Source organism: Chiloscyllium punctatum, chromosome 22, assembly GCF_047496795.1.
Source record: "Chiloscyllium punctatum isolate Juve2018m chromosome 22, sChiPun1.3, whole genome shotgun sequence".
Taxonomy (NCBI): Eukaryota; Metazoa; Chordata; class Chondrichthyes; order Orectolobiformes; family Hemiscylliidae; genus Chiloscyllium; species Chiloscyllium punctatum.
This window is the reverse complement of record NC_092760.1, coordinates 32,566,954-32,585,991: the sequence shown is the minus strand read 5'-3', so window position 1 is coordinate 32,585,991 and position 19,038 is coordinate 32,566,954. Positions and strand designations below refer to the sequence as shown.

The 19,038-nt window shown below is 44.8% G+C and overlaps 1 protein-coding gene across 5 annotated transcripts in view; it reads right to left on the bottom strand.

Moving 5' to 3' along the window:
* LOC140493483 (N-acetyl-beta-glucosaminyl-glycoprotein 4-beta-N-acetylgalactosaminyltransferase 1-like) overlaps window positions 1–19,038 on the bottom strand; it is a 687,601-nt gene that overhangs the window by 119,166 nt on the left and 549,397 nt on the right. The gene's annotated exons all lie outside the window — the stretch shown is intronic.

The window sequence follows — 19,038 nt, the reverse complement described above, 5'->3', positions numbered from 1 at the left end:
AGAAGCAATAGGTGTATATGTTCAGCTGGTAATTTTAAAGAAATGTTAACAGAATGGCTATGTTAAATTACTTAATTATCGAATGAATCACCCCAAAATGACCAATTTAAAGGCACACACCTTGGTTGACTTGCAGCATGTTTGCCTCTGCAATCAAAAACTGTAGCTTTAAGTCCCTCACCTGAGTCTAGAGCATATACAGCATTGAGGGATTGACATGGTGCATTCTGACAAGTGATTGGATGTAATGTTAAACTGAAGACCTGTCTGTCCTCTGGAGTGAACATAAAACAATTCCATGGTATTATGTGAAAAAGAGCAGGAGAGTTGTCCTGATGGTCTGGCCACTATTTACTGTAAACAACCAAACCGAAAACATTCTGCTTCACACACATTGGCAAATATTTTCAGTGTGACATGAGAACTTTTAGATTAGTGAAAATGAAATAGCTACAAGGCCTGATCCTTTCACTACACAATCAATCAGTGACTGGGAAACATGTGGAGATCCACTGCTTTGATGGCTAACACATACTTATTCATGTGGAACCCTTTCCCATGAGAATTTATTGACTTCTTTTGATGTCTGTCCTATGACAGCTTAAGTGAAGGTCAGTCATCTAAATGATATTATTGAATGTGCCACCAGATGGCAGCAACATGAAAAGCAAATAACATTAAAAATAATCATTAAACTCATACATATCTGATAATTACTGTTTCAGGCATAAAAGCGATTGCAAATTTGAGTCGATATCTCTTGCAATGTGTATTTTGCTATTGTGCCAAGGGAAATTAAAAGCTTTGATGAGGGGTTTGGTGGGCAGGAGCATCCAAAGGATATGCCTTACAAAGTAGTCAGTCGATCAAGTTAGGGTTAGCCTGGCAATGACACCAAAGGATGGCAAGCAACAGTACCCTCTGGTTAACGGTAGGACTAGAAAGATTGCTTTAACTCACTTCATTTCAGAAACACTGCCGGCTAGGTGATACAATGGCTCAGTGGTTAGCACTGCTACCTCACACCCTTGGATGTCTGTCTGTGTGAAGATTGCACATTCTCCCCGTGTCTGCGTGAGTTTCCTCCAGTTTCCTCCCACAATCCAGAGATGTCCAGATTAGGTGGACTGGCCATGCCAAACTGCCCATAGTGCCCAGGGATGTGCTGGCTAGGAAGGTCAGCCATGGGAAATGTGGGGTTACGGGGATGGGGTAGGGGGAAGGTCTGGTTGGGATGCTCTTTGGAGGGTTAGTATGGTCAGGATGGACCAAATGGCCTGCTTCCACACTGTCGGGATTCTGTGATTCTGATTTTCTGAACGTGTTTGCAAGGTACAATGAGAAAATTATCTACAATGGCCAAGTCTTTTGCTTAAGACCCTGACATGGAGTAGGCAACAGGTGCAGAGTAAACCTGATACAAAGAATGGATTTGGATGTCCAGCATATCAAGACAGGTAGATGACATTACAGGCTATCTTGTGCAAGTTTTTCACCGCACTGAAAGCTGATTCTGTCATATAGCTGAAAGGAAACAGCCCATACTGTCCACCTAACTATAGTTTGGATCTGTGAGTAACCGTTGTTTAATGACTAACTCATGACAATCCTCCTTGTAGGCTGAGTATGATGGAGAATATTTTAGTTTTGTAAGAAATGAAGAAATGTGTTGTTTTTCAAGGGGGTATATGAGAGGTCTAGGCAAGTATTAGGGAAATGCATCTTTACTTTTAATGCGGATTAAAAGTACTAACTTTAATGTAGAATTATTAAAGAAATGTTTAAAACTGTAATTTCAGAAAAAAACTAAGATTGCTGAAACATATAAGCGAGGCATTAAAAGATACATTGTTAAGATGTATGTTCAAGAATGGAATGTACCTATGAACAATGAAAGATATTACAAAATAGAAGGGAACATGTTATCCTTATGTCAGCATGTAGAAGGGGGAAAATTGCCAATTTGGAAAGAAGGGGCAATGGGTGTGGAGTATAGATGAGCAGAGATGGGATGGTAAGAAAGATTGGGCAATGTAGGGATCGGAAGCGGTGACCTCACGTAACTCAAAAAGTATAACTGTGTAGTACTTTGAAATCTCTTCACTTCAGTTGCTTTCTGAGCAATTGGAGTCCTTACTTTAGATGGTCTCATCTAAATTTTATTGAATTTTGTTTCTAACAGATTTCAGGTGACTCCAGGGAGGCCCATTTGGGAATGGAACTCTGGAACTGAATTGCAAATTCAATAGTAAACCACATTTGGTTTGCTGAACTCCAGCCAACATTCAAACTAATCTCCCATAGCAGCAAGGTTTGGAAAGATAAAGCTGTCAGTGCACAATATCAGAAAGTCAGAGAAGGCAATGCTGGATCACATTTAGCTTGTTAGACTCCAGCAGTATTAGGAAATTCCTAAATTATGATCCTGTCATCCCCATGTATCTGTATATAGATAAGCAGAAGTGTCCTACTTGGCAGAATGTGTGCATTCCCTAACGTGAAAAAGAATGCTGTCATTTCACAATTATGTGGAATTCTCAATAGCTCAGTTTGTGGCAACTGACATCAGACAAAAAAATAAATCATGTCAAACTGTCTTTGTATAAACCAGTGCACTTCACCAATTTTGACATTGTTTCGCTTGGAGTTCAATTTTTTTTTGAGAGCACTGGAAAACTAGCTGTGATATATATCCATTTTGTTTTCATTATTCATTCACAAAATGTGGGAGTTGCTAACTGGGCCAGATTTATTGCCCACCCCTAATTGCCTTTAAGATAATGGTACTGAGCTGCCTGTTCCAGCTGCTAAATCCATGTGATGTAGGGACACCCATAGTGCCATTACGGAGTGAGTTCCAAGATTTTGTTCAGCAACAATGAAGAAACGGTAATACCTTTCTAGGTCAAGATGGTGAGTGGCTTGGAGGAGAATTAACAAGTAGTGGTTTTCCCATGTATATGCTGCCCTTTTCCTTCGAGATAGTAAAAGTTGCAGGATTGAAGGTGTTGTCAAAGGTCCCTTGGTGAATTATTACTTCTGGGTGAGAGGCCATTCTACATCGGTGATGGAAGGGGCAGATGCTGAAGATGGCATTCCTATCAAATGGCTGAATAGTCTTGGACTTCTTGAGTGTTGTTGGAATCGTGCTTATCACGGGAAGTGGAGAGCATTCCTTCACACTTCTGACCTGAGCCTTGGAGATGGTGGAGAAGCACTGGGGAGTCAGGAGGTGAGTCACCCATTACAGCATACCTGGCTTTTGACCTCCTCTTGTAGCCCCACAGTATTTATTTGTCTTGTCACAATTTACTTCCTGGTCCAAGACGTTAATAGTGGGGGAATTCAGTGATGGTAGTGCTATGTATGTTAAAGATTATCACTTGCTGAGGTAGTTAATGCCTACCATCTGTCTGGTACGAACATTACTTGGTTTTATGATGGAGGATAGGTCACTGATGAAGCTGCTGAAGATAGATAGGCCTAAGACACTAGTAGTCTGAGGAACTCTAGCAGTAAAGTCCTGTGGCTGAGATGACTGACCTCCAACATGCAAAATCATTTTCCTTTGTGCCAGGTATGACTCCAACCAGCAGGGTTTTTCCCTGCCATTCACAGATGAGTTTCTAAGAGCAGTTGAAGTTGCAATTTGAAGGGGCCTGAGTTTGAGTGAGTTTGAGAACCTTGCTTTAGAAGTGGGTGGCATGGTGGCACAGTGGTTAGCACTGCTGCCTCACAGCGCCAGAGACCCGGGTTCAATTCCCGCCTCAGGCGACTGACTGTGTGGAGTTTGCACATTCTCCCCGTGTCTGCGTGGGTTTCCTCCCACAGTCCAAAGATGTGCAGGTCAGGTGAATTGGCCATGCTAATTGCTCGTAGTGTTAGGTGAAGGGGTTGCGCTTCGACGGGTCGGTGTGGACTTGTTGGGCCGAAGAGCCAGTTTCCACAATATAATCTAATGACAATAGAATCCCTACAGTGTGGAAATAGGCCCTTCGGTCCAACAAGTCCACACCAACCCTCCGAAGAGTAACCTACCCAGACCCATTCCCCTACTACTCTACCCCAGACTAATGCGCCTAACCCACACATCCCTGAACACTACGGGCAATTTAGCATGGCCAATTCACCTTTGGATTGTGCAAAGAAAGCTACGCAGGCACAGAGAGAATGTGCAAACCCCACACAGACAGTCAGCCAAGATTGGAATCGAGCCTGGGTCCCTGGCGCTGCGGGGCAGCAGTGTTAACCACTCAGCCACCATGTTGCTTTAGTTCTGATTTGAATCCAATTCAAATTTATGGAGTGAAAGGCAACTCTCCATTACCTGATAGAATTGGACTTGAAATTAGATTGGGTCAGCATTAACTTGGTTCAATGGTATATGGCTCTATGGTCTAGGATTGCCATAATTTAGGCCACAATTAGCAATCACTCTCAGTCAGGTTATGAAGATGGACCATGTAATGAATGTTATAAATGTCAGAGTGCTCTTCTAAAAATGCAGTGAATGATTCACTTTCCGTCTGTGTGAGACCCTATTTGCGTTTAATGCTAACCTGGCTACTGAGGTAAACAAAGCTTTTGATAATACTGAAGTCGATTCTCTTGGTGAGTGTAAAAACGAGGGGACAAAATGGCACAAAATACAATATAAGGGCTCAATATTGGTGCAAGGTAATGCTTCTCTAATCAGAATGTTACCCCACAGAAGTCTCTCCATTAATGGTTCATCTTGAACTCACCACACAGGAGCCATAAGAATGACCCAGATCACTAGAGAAAAGAACCAATAGAAACATTAGGAATTAGAAGAAAGAGACCATTTTGGGCCTGTTCCATCATTCAATTGTATTGTAACTGTTCTGTCTCATCACTATTTTCACACCTTAGTTCTGTAATCTCATTAATATCCAGAAACCTATCAGTGTCAGCATTGACCCATTCTTTCTGGTTGGATGTATTCCAGCAGCATGTCCCATCTTCAACAGCTCTACCCAATCAAATAGCATTTTTCCCACCTCCAGTACTTTAATAGCTAATAAGAAAGTATTTGATGAAAAGGAAACAACTGTTTGTTTTAGGTTCGCTAAAACCTTCTCAAGTCAGTGTCCAATCTCTAATTTGAGCAGACTCCAATCCTGGAGGACTGACGGCCCTAAGAATCCATGCCAAAGATTTCCAAGAAACACAGTGATCAATTTATCCAAAGCTAACAAGACAGAAAGTTCTGCTCATTAATTTAAACTCAATTACTATTTGAAAGGAAAGTCCAGCCTTAAGTATTCACTTACATTGATATTCCAGCATTAACTACATCTTCAGTTGTTTCTGTTTTGATTTTAGGTTATGAACAATTGACATATTTTCTTCTAATCTGAAAATTAATTCCTTCCAATCATCACCACAGCAACAGCTGTGATGTTGCATTGATTAAATAAGCGATTCTTGCATAACCCTCCAATATTGCTCCCAGGCTATCCCAGAGGTGAAAGTTCATTAATTACAGAACAAGAATAGAATCTAATCACAAAAGGTAATAAAAGACAGCCACTTTTCAAATCAGGTAATAGCCACTGGGAGCTAACAGTAGACTAGGCTTGTAAATCGTAAGGGTCCTCAATCCAATGCTCTCACATATTTACCAGTAGGCAGCAAGAGTTTGTACTTAAAGGTGTCTTCAGTGTTATTAGTCACAGGCTCCCTCTGGGATCAATAGCTTGCCCACTACATTTCTGCATGTGCTTTCCCAGCCGTTATCAATAACAGACTGTGACACAAGGAGAGGATTGTTAATTACAAACATCTTGTCTATCGAGCGCCAATCTGAGAACTCGAAGCAAAACCTATTAATAATAATACCATCAGCTGCTGTGTTTAAGTTTTCGATCTATAATATCTATTAAAGCCTACAATATTAGAAAAGGGTGACATGATAGACTGTCAAGATTCATAAGCTAACAATAAGTGGATGAAACATGATTTCCTACTTAGCAGGAAGTTCCTTCAACAAGGTCTCAATTCATCAAACATCACAACCACCTGATGAAGGAACAGCGCTCCGAAAGCTAGTGCTTCCAAAAACACTTGTTGGACTATAACCTGGTTTTTAAATTCATCAAACATATAGCTTACATTTTTTTAAATAAGTAAACCTTTACCAGTGTGCAATATATTTCCAATGGAGAGCTAAGTCAGATAAGCACAATTCCAAGTTCAGAACGAGGACTGACTTCACTAATCTCAGGTGGGTTGTCAGTACAGGTACTTGTGTGAACTCACATGGACAGATTTTCACGACAGACACAGGAAAATAAATCTCCTGGCTCCTCTCAGACCCAGCTCCGTGGAGATGGTTCCTGCATGGATGACTTTTGCTCCAAGGGGACTGGGACATGATCAGGTTGGGCCTGTCACTTTAATAGGAGAAAGTGAGGACTGCAGATGCTGGAGATCAGAGCTGGAAAATGTGTTGCTAGAAAAGCGCAGCAGGTCAGGCAGCATCAAAGGAGCAGGAGAATCGACGTTTCGGGCATAAGCCCTTCTTCAGGAATGAGGAGGGTGTGCCAAGCAGGCTAAGATAAAAGGTAGGGAGGATGCACTTGGCGGAGGGGCATTGGGAATACGATAGGTGGAAGGAGGTTAAGGTGAGGGTGATAGGCTGGAGATGGGTTGGGGGCGGAGAGGTCGGGAAGAAGATTGCAGGTCAAGAAGGCGGTGCTGAGTCCGAGGGTTGGGACTGAGAAAAGGTGGGTGGAGGGGAAATGAGGAAGCTGGAGAAATCTGCATTCATCCCTTGTGGTTGTTGGGTTCCTAGGCAGAAGTTGAGGTGCTCTTGCTCCAGGCGTCATGTTGCCATGGTCTGGCGATGGAGGAGGCCAAGGACCTTGGTGGAGTGGAGGGGGAGTTAAAGTGTTCAGCCATGGGTTGGTTGGTGCGGGTGTCCCAGAGGTGTTCTCTGAAACATTCCACAAGTAGGCGGCCTGTCTCCCCAATGTATAGGAGGCCACATCGGGTGCAGCAGATGCAGTAAATGATGTGTGTGGAGGTGCAGGTGAATTTGTGACGGATATGGAAGGATCCCGAGGTGTGGGCGCAAGTTTTGCATTTCTTGCGGTTGCAGGGGAAGGTGCTGGGAGTGGAGGGTGGGTTGGTGGGGGGTGTGGACCTGACAAGGGAGTCGCGGAGGGAGTGGTCTTTCCAGAATGCTGCTAGGGGAGGGGAGGGAAATACATCCTTGGTGGTGGGGTCTGTTTGGAGGTTGCAGAAATGACGAAGGATGATCCGATGTATCTGGAGATTGATGGGGTGGTAGGTGAGGACCAGTGGGGTTCTGTCCTGGTGGCGATTGGGGGAGGGCGGGGTGCAAGGGCAGAGGAGCAGGAAGTGGAGGAGATGCGGTGGAGAGCATCGTCAACCACTGAGGGGAAATTGCGGTCTTTGAAGAAGGAGGCCATCTGGGTTGTTCAGTATTGGAATTGGTCCCCCTGGGAGTAGATGCAGCGGAGGCGAAGGAATTGGGAGGCATTTTTTACAGGAGGCAGGGTGGGAGGAGGTGTAATCTAGGTAGCTGTAGGAGTCAGTCGGTTTATAATAAACATCCATGTTGATTCGGTCATTCAAGATAGAAATGGAGAGGTCTAGGAAGGGGAGGAAGGAGTCTGAGACGGTCCAGGTAAATTTGAGGTCGGGTGGAAGGTGTTAGTAAAGTGGATGAACTGTTCAACCTCCTCATGGGAGCACGAGGTAGCGCCGATACAGTCATCAATGTAGTGGAGGAAAAGGTGGGGGGTGGTGCCAGTGTAGCTGCGGAAGATGGACTGTTCCACATATCCAACGAAGAAGCAGGCATAGCTGGGGCCCATTCGGGTGCCCATGGCTACTCCTTTGGCTTGGAGGAAGTGGGAGGATTGGAAAGAGAAGTTGTTCAGAGTGAGGACCAGTTCAGTCAGTCGAAGGAGGGTGTCAGTGGAAGGGTACTGGTTGGTTCAGCGGGAAAGGAAGAAGCGGAGGGCTTTGAGGCCTTCGTGATAGGAGATGGAGGTGTATAGGGACTGGATGTCCATGGTGAAGATAAGGCGTTGGGGACCGGGGAAGCGAAAATCATGGAGGAGGTGGAGGGCGTGGGTGGTGTCTGGAACGTAGGTGGGGAGTTCTTGGACTAAGGGGGACAGGACCGTGTCAAGGTATGCAGAGATGAGTTCGGTGGGGCAGGAGCAGGCTGAGACAATGGGTCAGCCGGGGCAGTCAGGTTTGTGGATTTTGGGCAGGAGGTAGAAATGGGCGGTGCGGGGTTGTGGGACTATGAGGTTGGAGGCGGTGGATGGGAGATCCCCTGAGGTGATGAGGTTATGGATGGTCTGGGAGATGATGGTTTGGTGGTGGGAGGTGGGGTCATGGTCAAGGGGGCAGTAGGAGGAAGTGTCCGTGAGCTGGCGTTTAGCCTCTGCAATGTAAAGATCGGTACGCCAAACTACCACCGCACCTCCTTTGTCTGCCGGTTTGATGGTGAGGTTGGGGTTGGAGCGGAGGGAGTGGAGGGCTGCACGTTGCGAAGGTGAGAGGTTGGAGTGGGTGAGGGGGTGGACAGGTTGAGGCGGTCAATGTCGTAGCGGCAGTTGGCTCTGAAGAGATCGAGGGTGGGTAAGAGGCCAGCACAGGGTGGATGGGGTGTGTTGGAGGCGGGAGAAGGGGTCGTCAGAGGGTGGGCGAGGATCCTGGTTGGAGAAGTAAGCGCGGAGGCGAAGGCGGTGGAAGAATTGTTCGATGTCTCGCCGTGTGTTGAACTCGTTAATCCGGGAGCGTAGGGGAATGAAGGTGAGGCCTCTGCTGAGGACTGATCTTTCATCCTCTGAGAGGGGGAGGTCTGGAGGGATGGTAAAAATACGGTAGGGCTGGGAGCTAGGACCTGGTGTGGGACTGGAGCTGGGAGTGGGGGTGGGGTTAGGCATGGGGGCGGAGATCGGCATGGGGGCGGGGTTAGGTGTGGGTGCGGAGATGGGCGTGGGGGTGGAGATCGGCGTGGAGGCATGGTTAGGTGTGGGGGCAGAGATCGGTGTGGGTCGGGGATTGGTGTGAGGGCGGGGATTGGCGTGGGGGCGGGGTTCGGCGCGGGGCGGAGATCGGCGCGGGGGCGGGGACGCATGCGATGTGGTCGTTGTGCAGGCATGTGACGTCACTGGGGGCGGACGGAGATGTGGCGATGGCAACTCTGGGGGCGGACGTGGCTGCGGCGAGTGCAGAAACGGTGTTGTTCCCGGTGATTGTGGACACCGCGGAGGCCGTCAATCTGTCACCGATGGTCTTCCTGGCGATCGCTGAGGCTGCAGATTTCTCCAGCTTCCTCATTTCCCCTTCCCGCACCTTATCTCAGTCCCAACCCTCGGACTCAGCACCGCCTTCTTGACCTGCAATCTTCTTCCCGACCTCTTCGTCCCCAACTCCTCTCCAGCCTATCACCCTCACCTTAACCTCCTTCCAGCTATCGCATTCCCAATGCCCCTCCCCCAAGTCCCTCCTCCCTACCTTTTATCTTAGCCTGCTTGGCACACCCTCCTCATTCCTGAAGAAGGGCTTATGCCCGAAATGTCGATTCTCCTGTTCCTTTGATGCTCCCTGACCTGCTGCGCTTTTCCAACAACACATTTTTCAGCCCTGTCACTTTTAAGAGGCTGCCATAGCGATGGTTGCCAAGAGGAGCTGGTCAAAAGGCCTGCCTCGGTGATCCGAGACCCTGGTGCAATTTCCCCAGCTACACAATCTATTCCCTGTTTCTCCCCCACACCCACCCTCATATCCCCATGCCATCTGCATTTAATCTTGTACCACTTATACCATCTCTGTTGTCACTTAATTTGACCATGCCTTCTCAATTGTCACTCATCTGGTATCCACTGCAGGCAGACCACAGGAGACACGTGGAGATGAAAAGAAACTAACCATCTAATAGAGATACACAATTGATACAGATCAAAAATAAATCGCATTCATGAAACCCATTTTAGGTATTAAGAACCCTCAAGTTCTACAACAAGCAAACCTCCAACTGATAACCGAATCAGTAACAGCTAATCCTTCAAAAACCATTTAAGACTTTCAATTAGAAGGTGAACTCAGCTTCCCCTGTCCCCCACCTTCACCCACGTTGTGAGATGTGCTTTGGAGATTTACTCAGTCAAGTGGTCAAAAAGCACTTAGCTCTAATAACAGCCATTGCTGCTGAAACTGTAGGAGCTGATGGTATTTTTAGAGTCATAGAGATGTACAGCACAGAAACAGGCCCTTTGCTCGAACTCATCCATGCCGACCAGATATTCCAAACTAATCTAGTCCAAATACAGCTCAAGATTGTTGGAACTAGTCACAGTCATGAAAATGTTAATAAGATTCTCACCTGATAAAATCCAGTTATTAGCTAACACTTCAAGGCACTGCTCATTGGAGGGAGAGAATTTTTTTCAATAATGTGTTAAGCTAAGTATGACATAAATGTAACACAAATCTTTCTTGATTGTGCTATAAACAGAGGCAGCAGGAGGTATTTGGCATTTCTTAAAAATTCAACTAACCTCATGGCATAAATTTGGTCACACAGATTTCAAAGATCGAGGAACAAGTCATCTGAATGATTTAGAACTTCTGATGTATGCATTACTCAGAATTAATTTTCTTAGACTAATTCAATTACATATTACAAAAGAGACTTGATTTGGCAGGAAGATGCCTGGTTTTAGCACACTCGCAAGAAATGGGCACATAGCCTTCTCCTTACATTCAAAATATAGAAGTATCAAATGTAAATAGATGATAAAATGAATGATAAATGTTATAAGTGGATAATTCTTTCATGCAACCTATGCCTAACAACAGGTCCTTGGCTCATTGTCTGCTAATTTTGTCAGTGGTAGTTGGTCACTGCCTTTTTGATTCAGAGGCAGGGCAAGGAGGCAAGCATTCATCTACCTCAACCAGAATAGGGATCCAACCCATACCATTGGCACTATTCTAGACAACATGCTAGCCATGAAGCCAACTGAGTCAAGAGTGTGTTGCTGGAAAAGCACAGCAGGTCAGACAGTGTCTGAGAAGCAGGAGAATCGATGTTTCGGGCAAAAGCCCTTCATCAGGAAAGAGACTTGTGAGTCGAGGGGGTGGGGCTGGGGGGGAGGTAGCTGAGAGTGCGATAGGTAGATGGAGGTAAGGGTAATGGTGATAGGTCGGAGGTGAGGGTGGAGCAAGCCAATTGAGCTTATTAGCCCCAGCATGAGGTAGGAAAAGAAAGATATTGACTTCAGACCCCACCCCCCGCCCTCCCCCAACCACCTCCCAAGCTCTGAATTATTTATGTGGCTGTGGTGTTCACGTTAGTCAACAGTGTCAGGTTTGCACCAGTATGAGTCCAGCTGCATAGGTCTGAACTTGACACTGAAAAACATCTCATCAAACCAATACTTCAATAAATCTGGCATTCTCAAGCCATTAAAACTCTCAGAACACGCAGTTGAGAATCGCAGTCGGGCACGCCCCAAGTAAAATTGTGGGAATTTTGGACACGTTTCACAACTAGCCTCAGAAGAGGCAACATATTATTGAAAGCTGTAGTATTGAAGATTTTTGGGACATTAAGGGAAATACTGTACTCAAGTGCCAATTTTATTGTCTATATTAAAGTCTGTCATCAGAACCTTACATAATGTAGTTTCAGAATACTCTTTAAAGAAATTCTGGCATATGAATTCTGACTGCATTGCAATGAGGCAATTGATGCAGTGCCGCTTTGCAAATCCGGGAGAGAAAAAATTATTTCACACATCTAAGACAGTTCTACAGATTTGGTGCATGTTTCCAGTATCCTAGGATTTCTCAAATTGGGCACAGAGCACAAGAGCAAGCAAGTTATGTGACACGTTTGTTTAAAAACTGATCCAGCCTCAATTGGAATACTGCATCGAATTCAAGGCGTCAATCCAAGAAGGACGTGAAAGTGTTAGAGAGAATGCAATAAAGTTTTACCAGAAGGGTTTCAGAGATAAAGAAATTCAGTTACACTGAAAAATTGGAGAAGTTATGAGTGCTTTTCTTGGAGAATGTTGGAATGAATTTGACAGAGGTAGTCAAAATAACATGGAAGCTGGACGGAGTAGATGGGGGAGAAAATCTGAAATATATTGCTTGCGTGCACCCGTAGTGTTAGGTGAAAGAGTAAATGGGTCTGCGTGGGTTGCGCTTCGGTGGGTCGGTGTGGACTTGTTGGGCCAAAGGGCCTGTTTCCCCATTGTAAGCAATCTAATCTAATCTAATACTATTGAAGAAAAGCTCTACAATGGGTAGAATCTTATAGTGTCCCGAAAAATGTAGACTACAATGTGAAATCTGGGAAAATCACAGGAGAAATGGGCACCAGAGTTCAGCAAAAATTGAGTTCCTCAGAAAGGGTATGGAGGAGTTTTATCGAGATGTTACAGCTGATGATGGATTCCAAGCCGTGCCAAGAGGTTGAAAGTCTAGGTCTGACCTTTTTGCAACAGAGAGGATCGAGATGTAACCTAATAGAGATTCCACATTGAAAGATATTGATAGGGTAAATGAAGATAAACCACCCCCACTCTCCAATGGTTAAAGATTAGAGAGTTAAAATAGTGGCAAACTATCGAGCAGGGGGGTGGGGGAAATTATTTTAACTCAGACACTTGCTGAGATCTGGTTTGAAAAGTGGTGGAAGCTTGTTCCATGAGAACTTTCAAAAGGAAATTGTGTGGAGATATTTAAGAAACAAAGTACGGATAAGTCAAGGCTAGACATGATGTTTCTTTCTAAGAGGTAGTTCAGACTTGTTGGGTTGAATGGCCTCATCATTAGGGTGTAGGTTTGCTCGCTGAGCTGTAGGTTTGATATCCAGACGTTTCATTATCTGGCTAGGTAACATCATCAGTGGCGACCTCCAATTGAAGCGAAGCTGTTGTCTCCTGCTTTCTATTTATATCTTTCTCCTGGATGGGGTTCCTGGGGTTTGTGGTGATATCATTTTCTGTTCGTTTTCTGAAGGATTGAATAATAGCATCTAGATCTAGATCTATGTGTTTGTTTATGGCGTTGTAGTTGGAGTGCCAGGCCTCGAGGAATTCTCTAGCATGCGTTTGCTTAGCCTGTCCCAGGATAGATGTGTTGCCCCAGTCGAATGGGTGGGTTTTTTTTTCAGCTACAAGGGAGAGAGGGTCATGTCTTTTTGTGGCTAGCTGGTGCTCGTGTATCCTGGTGGCTAACTTTCTTCCTGTTTGTCCTACGTCGTGTTTGTGGCAGTCCTTACATGGAATTTTGTAGATGACGTTGATTTTGTCCGTGGGATGTACTGGGTCTTTTAAGTTTGTTCGTTTTTGTTTGAGAGTGTTGGTGGGTTTGTGTGCTACTAGGATTCTGAGGGGTCTTAGTAGTCTGGCTGTCATTTCTGAAACTCCTTTGATGTATGGTAAGGTGGTTAGGGTTTCTGGCTGTGTTTGGTCTGCTTGTCATGGTTTGTTCTTGAGGGATCTGCGCACTGTATTTTTTGAGTATCTGTTCTTCTTGAATACGGTGGTTCTCCTCTGTTTTCTGAAGTTCATTCTGTGCTGCAGTGTGTGGTGGCTCGTTGGAATAGTGTTCTGATACAGCTTCGTTTGTGTGTGTTGGGATGGTTGCTGGTGTAGTTAGGTATTTGGTCAGTGTATGTCGGTTTTTTTTAGATTACTTACAGTGCGGAAACAGGCCCTTTGGCCCAACAAGTCCACACCGCCCCGCCGAAGCGCAACCCACCCATACCCCTACATTTACCCCTTACCTAACACTATTTAGCATGGCCAATTCACCTGACCTGCACATCTTTGGACTGTGGGAGGAAACCGGAGCACCCGGAGGAAATCCACGCAGACACGGGGAGAACGTGCAAACTCCACACAGTCAGTCGCCTGAGGCGGGAATTGAACCCGGGTCTCTGGCGCTGTGAGGCAGCAGTGCTAACCACTGTGCCGCCGTGCCGCCCACGGTTTTCTGTATACGTAGGTTTGTAGTTCTCCATTGTCCTTTCTTTCATCATGTGCTTTAAGTTTTTATTTTTTCATGGTTCTATAGTATTGCATCTCCAGGAGTGTTTTATACAGATTAGCTGCTTCCTGAAGCTTCTTTAAGAAAACAGCATATGACACACATAAACCCTTGCAGAGGGAACAGTCATATATCCACTCAGATGAGCCAACTCACAATGTGAGCAGCTTTCAACATTCCAGCAAGGAAATCAAAATTGAATTGAATAAAGAAAAGGTGAATAATTCAACAGGAGCAGTTTTTACCCCTGGGTTTAATTTGCCTCGACCACACACATATATCAACATATCTCAGTCGTTTATGGTGCTTGCATTTGGTTTTTCATTCTGAAATTGCCCACTAGCCATTCAAATCAAATTCACCTGCACATTATTAAATTGTGCAAAATATGTATTTTGTTCTGGAAGAGAAGTGATGTGTGAAAACATTTCGTTTTTTTTTAGTAATTTAGTTCAGGTTCACACTTCCGTGTAGGAGTCCTTGAGGCAGCAGTTACATTCACTCAAAGAGGTTTGTAAAGAGTTCAGGTTAAGGGTTTGCAAATTTACATTTCTCTCAAATCCTAGACAGCCATTTATCTTTTCAGTATGCAGGACCGTAAAGCTTCACAATAGCAATTAAGTGAAGCATTGACGCATTAATAAACTGATGGTCGCACTCCTGGAATGGACTGAAATTTGTACAGAATCCTTTAGAAATGCCAGTTGCTTTTTGTTTGCAGTGGTGGTTTTGAAATTATTTACATTTTCAAAGCTCCTTCAGATGGATATCCTTTACACCAACAATAAATACTGTACAGCCGAGCACTGCAATCCATTTGATAGAATTTTTAAAATTAAATAGAACCTCAGGTGAAAGAAGTTCTTTTTTAAAAAATGGTTAAATCTGAAGAACAAAAGCCGGTAGGTGGGGATGACATTATGGCTGAAAACAGTAGGCAAGAAGATTAAATAAATCCAATGATGCTAATTAGCTGATACCAAGCTTGGACCTTTGTTTTAAAAAGGGTACATGTAGAAACAAGGTAAGACTGATGGAAATGCCATGAATTTCAGATCCTGGGGAGAACTGAGACATTCCTGAAATGTCAATTCTCCTGCTCCTCGGATGCTGCCTGGCCTGCTGTGCTTTTCCAGCACCACACTCTCGACTCTGAGTCTCTCCAGCATCTGCAGTGCTCACTTTCTCCAAGACTGAGATAGAGTCAATCCTAAGCTCGATACTGTCAGGAAGTGCGGAGAAGGATTTCGAAAGCAAACATCAATCCAGGAGACGATCATATTGCAAGGCATCCTCTGATATAACTTGACACTAGAGTCTTCCATTGAGTACTCCAGTGAGTGACTCACACTGGTGTTCTGGACTGGGCAGTTACCAGCAAACAGCAACCAAATGTATTTAAAATGAGGTGCCAACTCTTCTTGTTGGCTGCAGTGCAAAATTGCTTCCCAGGCTGCCCTGTGGATTAGGTGAGTGAGGAGGCTTGGTGGATGGTCCATTCCTGTTGAAGCTTTACTCCTCAACAGCCTGAGCTGAGGATCCATACCTTGAGGTATGTCATCCACTCAGTCACAGTGTCTGAATTAATGGTCCATTTATAGACGTTTTGAAAGCTTCCGTAAAATTTATTTTCCATCTTTTAACTAATTTATCATTAAACACACTTATCCTTGACTCCTTTCTCCCAAAGGAGAAGGTGTGACTGCAGATTCTGGAAATCAGAGTCGAACAGGGTGGTGCTACAACAGGTCAGGCAGCATTGAGGACCAGGAGATTCGACGTTTCAAGCATAAGCCCTTCATCAGGAATTAGCTTATTCCTGATTACTGGCTTTTGCCTGAAACACCGACTGTCCTGCTCCGCAGATGCTGCCTGACCTGCTGTGCTTTTCCAACACCACATTCTCGATTCCTTTCTCCCAAACCCTATCACCCTGGGCTTCCTCGCAACCCTCTCCTTCCCCCAACTCTGCACACACCACCACAGTGTTATTCACAGCTTTACCTACAATCCTACCATCCCTGGCTCTCCACTCGAGATCGGCCCCTCCCCTCCCACCCTGGCTAGCCAAACATCACACAATGTTCAGCATGATTTGCATCTCCTCAGATACTGAAGCACTCCATGTTCAAATGCAACAAGATCTGGATAATATCCAGGCTTGAGCTGACAAGAGGCAAATAACCTTCACACCAAGCAAATGCCAGGCAATGAACATCTTTGGTAAGAGATAATCTAACCACTGCCCTTTAACATTCAATGGTGTTATCATCACTGAGTCACCCTCTATCAACATCCTGGAGTTACCATTGACCAGAAACTCAACTGAATTTGCCAAATAAAGCAGTGGCTGCAAGAGCAGGCTAGAGGCTAGACATACTGAGGCAGGTAACTCACCTCCTGAATCCCTAAAGCCCAATCATCATCTGCAAGTCAGGAGTGTGATGGAATATTCCCCACTTGCCTGGATGAGTGCTGTTCCAACAAGAAGCTTAACACCATCCAGGACAAAGCAGCCCACTTGATTGACAACACATCCGCAAGCATCCATTCCCTCCACCAGCTGCGCTCAGTAGTAGCAGTGTGTGCTATCTACAAAATGCACTGCAGAGATTCACCAAAGATCCTCAAACAGCACCTTCCAAACCCATGATCACTGCTACCTGGAAGGACAAGGGCAACAGAAACACGGGGACACCAGCATCTACAAATTCCTCTCCAAGCCACTCACCATCCTGTCTTTGAACCGTATCACTGTCCCTTCACTGTTGTTGGGTTAAAAACCTGAAATTCCCTCCCTAAAGGAATTGTGGGTCAACTTACAGCACATAAACTGCAGCAGTTCAAGAAGGCAGCTCAACACCACCTTCTCAAGGACAGTTAGGAATGGGCAATAAATGCTGGCCAGCCAGCAGTACTAATGTCCAGGAGTTAAAAATAAATCTGATTAATTTGCAGCAAATATCATGACTGAAAGCATTATTGATCTAATTTAGAAGTGCTTAGGATATATGCGTATAACACACTTATATACAGAGAGAAAGGTTTGGCAAACATGTTTTCTCAAAGGCAATATGGATAAATTTAATTCCTCACTGAAACAGGTGATGCTCGGGTCAGGTGGAAGTAAAAATGTTAAATATTTAAGATGAAAGTAAACCAATCTTGAACCAATCACTTCCAATTTTGATGGAGAAAAGACAAAGGTCAAGTCACTATTCCACTCACAGGGGTAGGTTGGATTATCAAGTTATTTTAAAGCGATTGCATGCCTTCATTTTAGTAAAGTTTCCATGTTCGACAAGCAATGGCCAGTTTTTCTGGACCTCTGGAAAAGTGACATATATAAGGTGGAGAGAAATGTTGGATCAATGATGTGGCTGCTTTTATAGCACTGCTTAAGGCCCAAAGGCAGCAGAGGAATTTTCTTCAGTCCAAGCAGCCTATCCTCAACATTACAATCTTCTGCTTCCACCCCTGGAAAACACCCTTGGCTCCCACATCACTAACTTTCCCTCCAAAAATCACCATCTCCTAAACCAAAGCTCCCTGAACCAATCTGCCTCATGACCTGTCACTTTTTTTTGACACTATCCATTTGCTCCTGGTTATTACCCCACTGCAAACCTTCCCTCTGCCATCTCTGTCCCGTGACTGCGTTCTTTTGTGAAGTCTTCCCTATCCAACAGGCAGCCAAGCTTACAATTAACGTTTCTGGGGAGCTGGAAGAAAAGCATTGGGCACACGTCGGGGTTTAAACTGAACAACCTTCAGGGAAAAGCACACTTCTGGGCTCCTCAAGCTTGATCCACATTGGATTCCGGCATCCGGCACTCTCTGAAACTCTGCCTTAAAGGGGCCAAAGTTAAATGTTTTTAAAAAAAATGGGGCAAAACAAAAGGAAGGGGTGTTGACAGCATACAGGTTACATAGCAATGGAGTCACTGAACGGATGATAATGGCAGTGTGGGCAGGGGTGAGCAGCAAGTGGAAACCTGCAGTGACAGTAACAGATAGGCAGGGCAAGCAGGAAAGGGAAGATTAACAAATACACTGCACCGAGCAAGGTAGAGACAATAGCACTGTATAAATAGTTAACATCTAGTCTATAAAAAGCTCTTAAATATGACCAATACCCAATCCCTGACGAGTGATTATTTGTATTTGCAAAGCTATTTAGTTTCTTACAATGGAAAAAATAGGCAAAGTAAGAGAGTGTTCACCTCATCACAGCACCACATAACCGAAACTACCTTCAGCCTGCGTTGGAAGCCCCATAACCAAGGTCCTAACAATGCCAGAAAGGTAGGGCAAAGAAAGTTGCACTGACTTAGAATCATAGAGATGTACAGCATCGGGAAATAGACCCTTCAGTCCAATTTGTCCATGCCGACCAGATGTCCTAAATTAATCTAGTCCCATTTGCCAGCATTTGGCCAATATCCCTCTAAACCTATCCTATTCATGTAACCATCAGATGCTTTTTAAATGTTGTAATTGTACCTTGCTCCACCACATCCCCTGGCAGCTCATTCCATACACCTACCATCCTCTGCGTGAAAAGGTTGCCCTTTTATATCCCATTTAAATTGAGCATATCTAAGACTGAGATAGAGAGGTTCTTGAGTATCAAGGGGATCAAGGCTTACAGGGAGAAAGCGGGAGAATGGGATTATCAGCCATGATTGAATGGCAGAGCAGAATCAATGGGCTGAATGGCCTAATTTCTGCTCCTATGTCTTATGGTCTAAATGTTTCTCCTCTCACCTTAAACCTATGTCCTCTAGTTCTGGACTCCCCTACCCTGAGGAAAAGACATTGACAATTCACCCTATCCATGCTCCTCATGATTTTATAAACATCGATAAGGTCACCTCTCAGCCTCCGACATTCTGGGGTAAGCAAACCCAGTGTATTCAGCCTCTCTCTATAGCTCAAACCCTCCAACCCCGGCAATCCCAT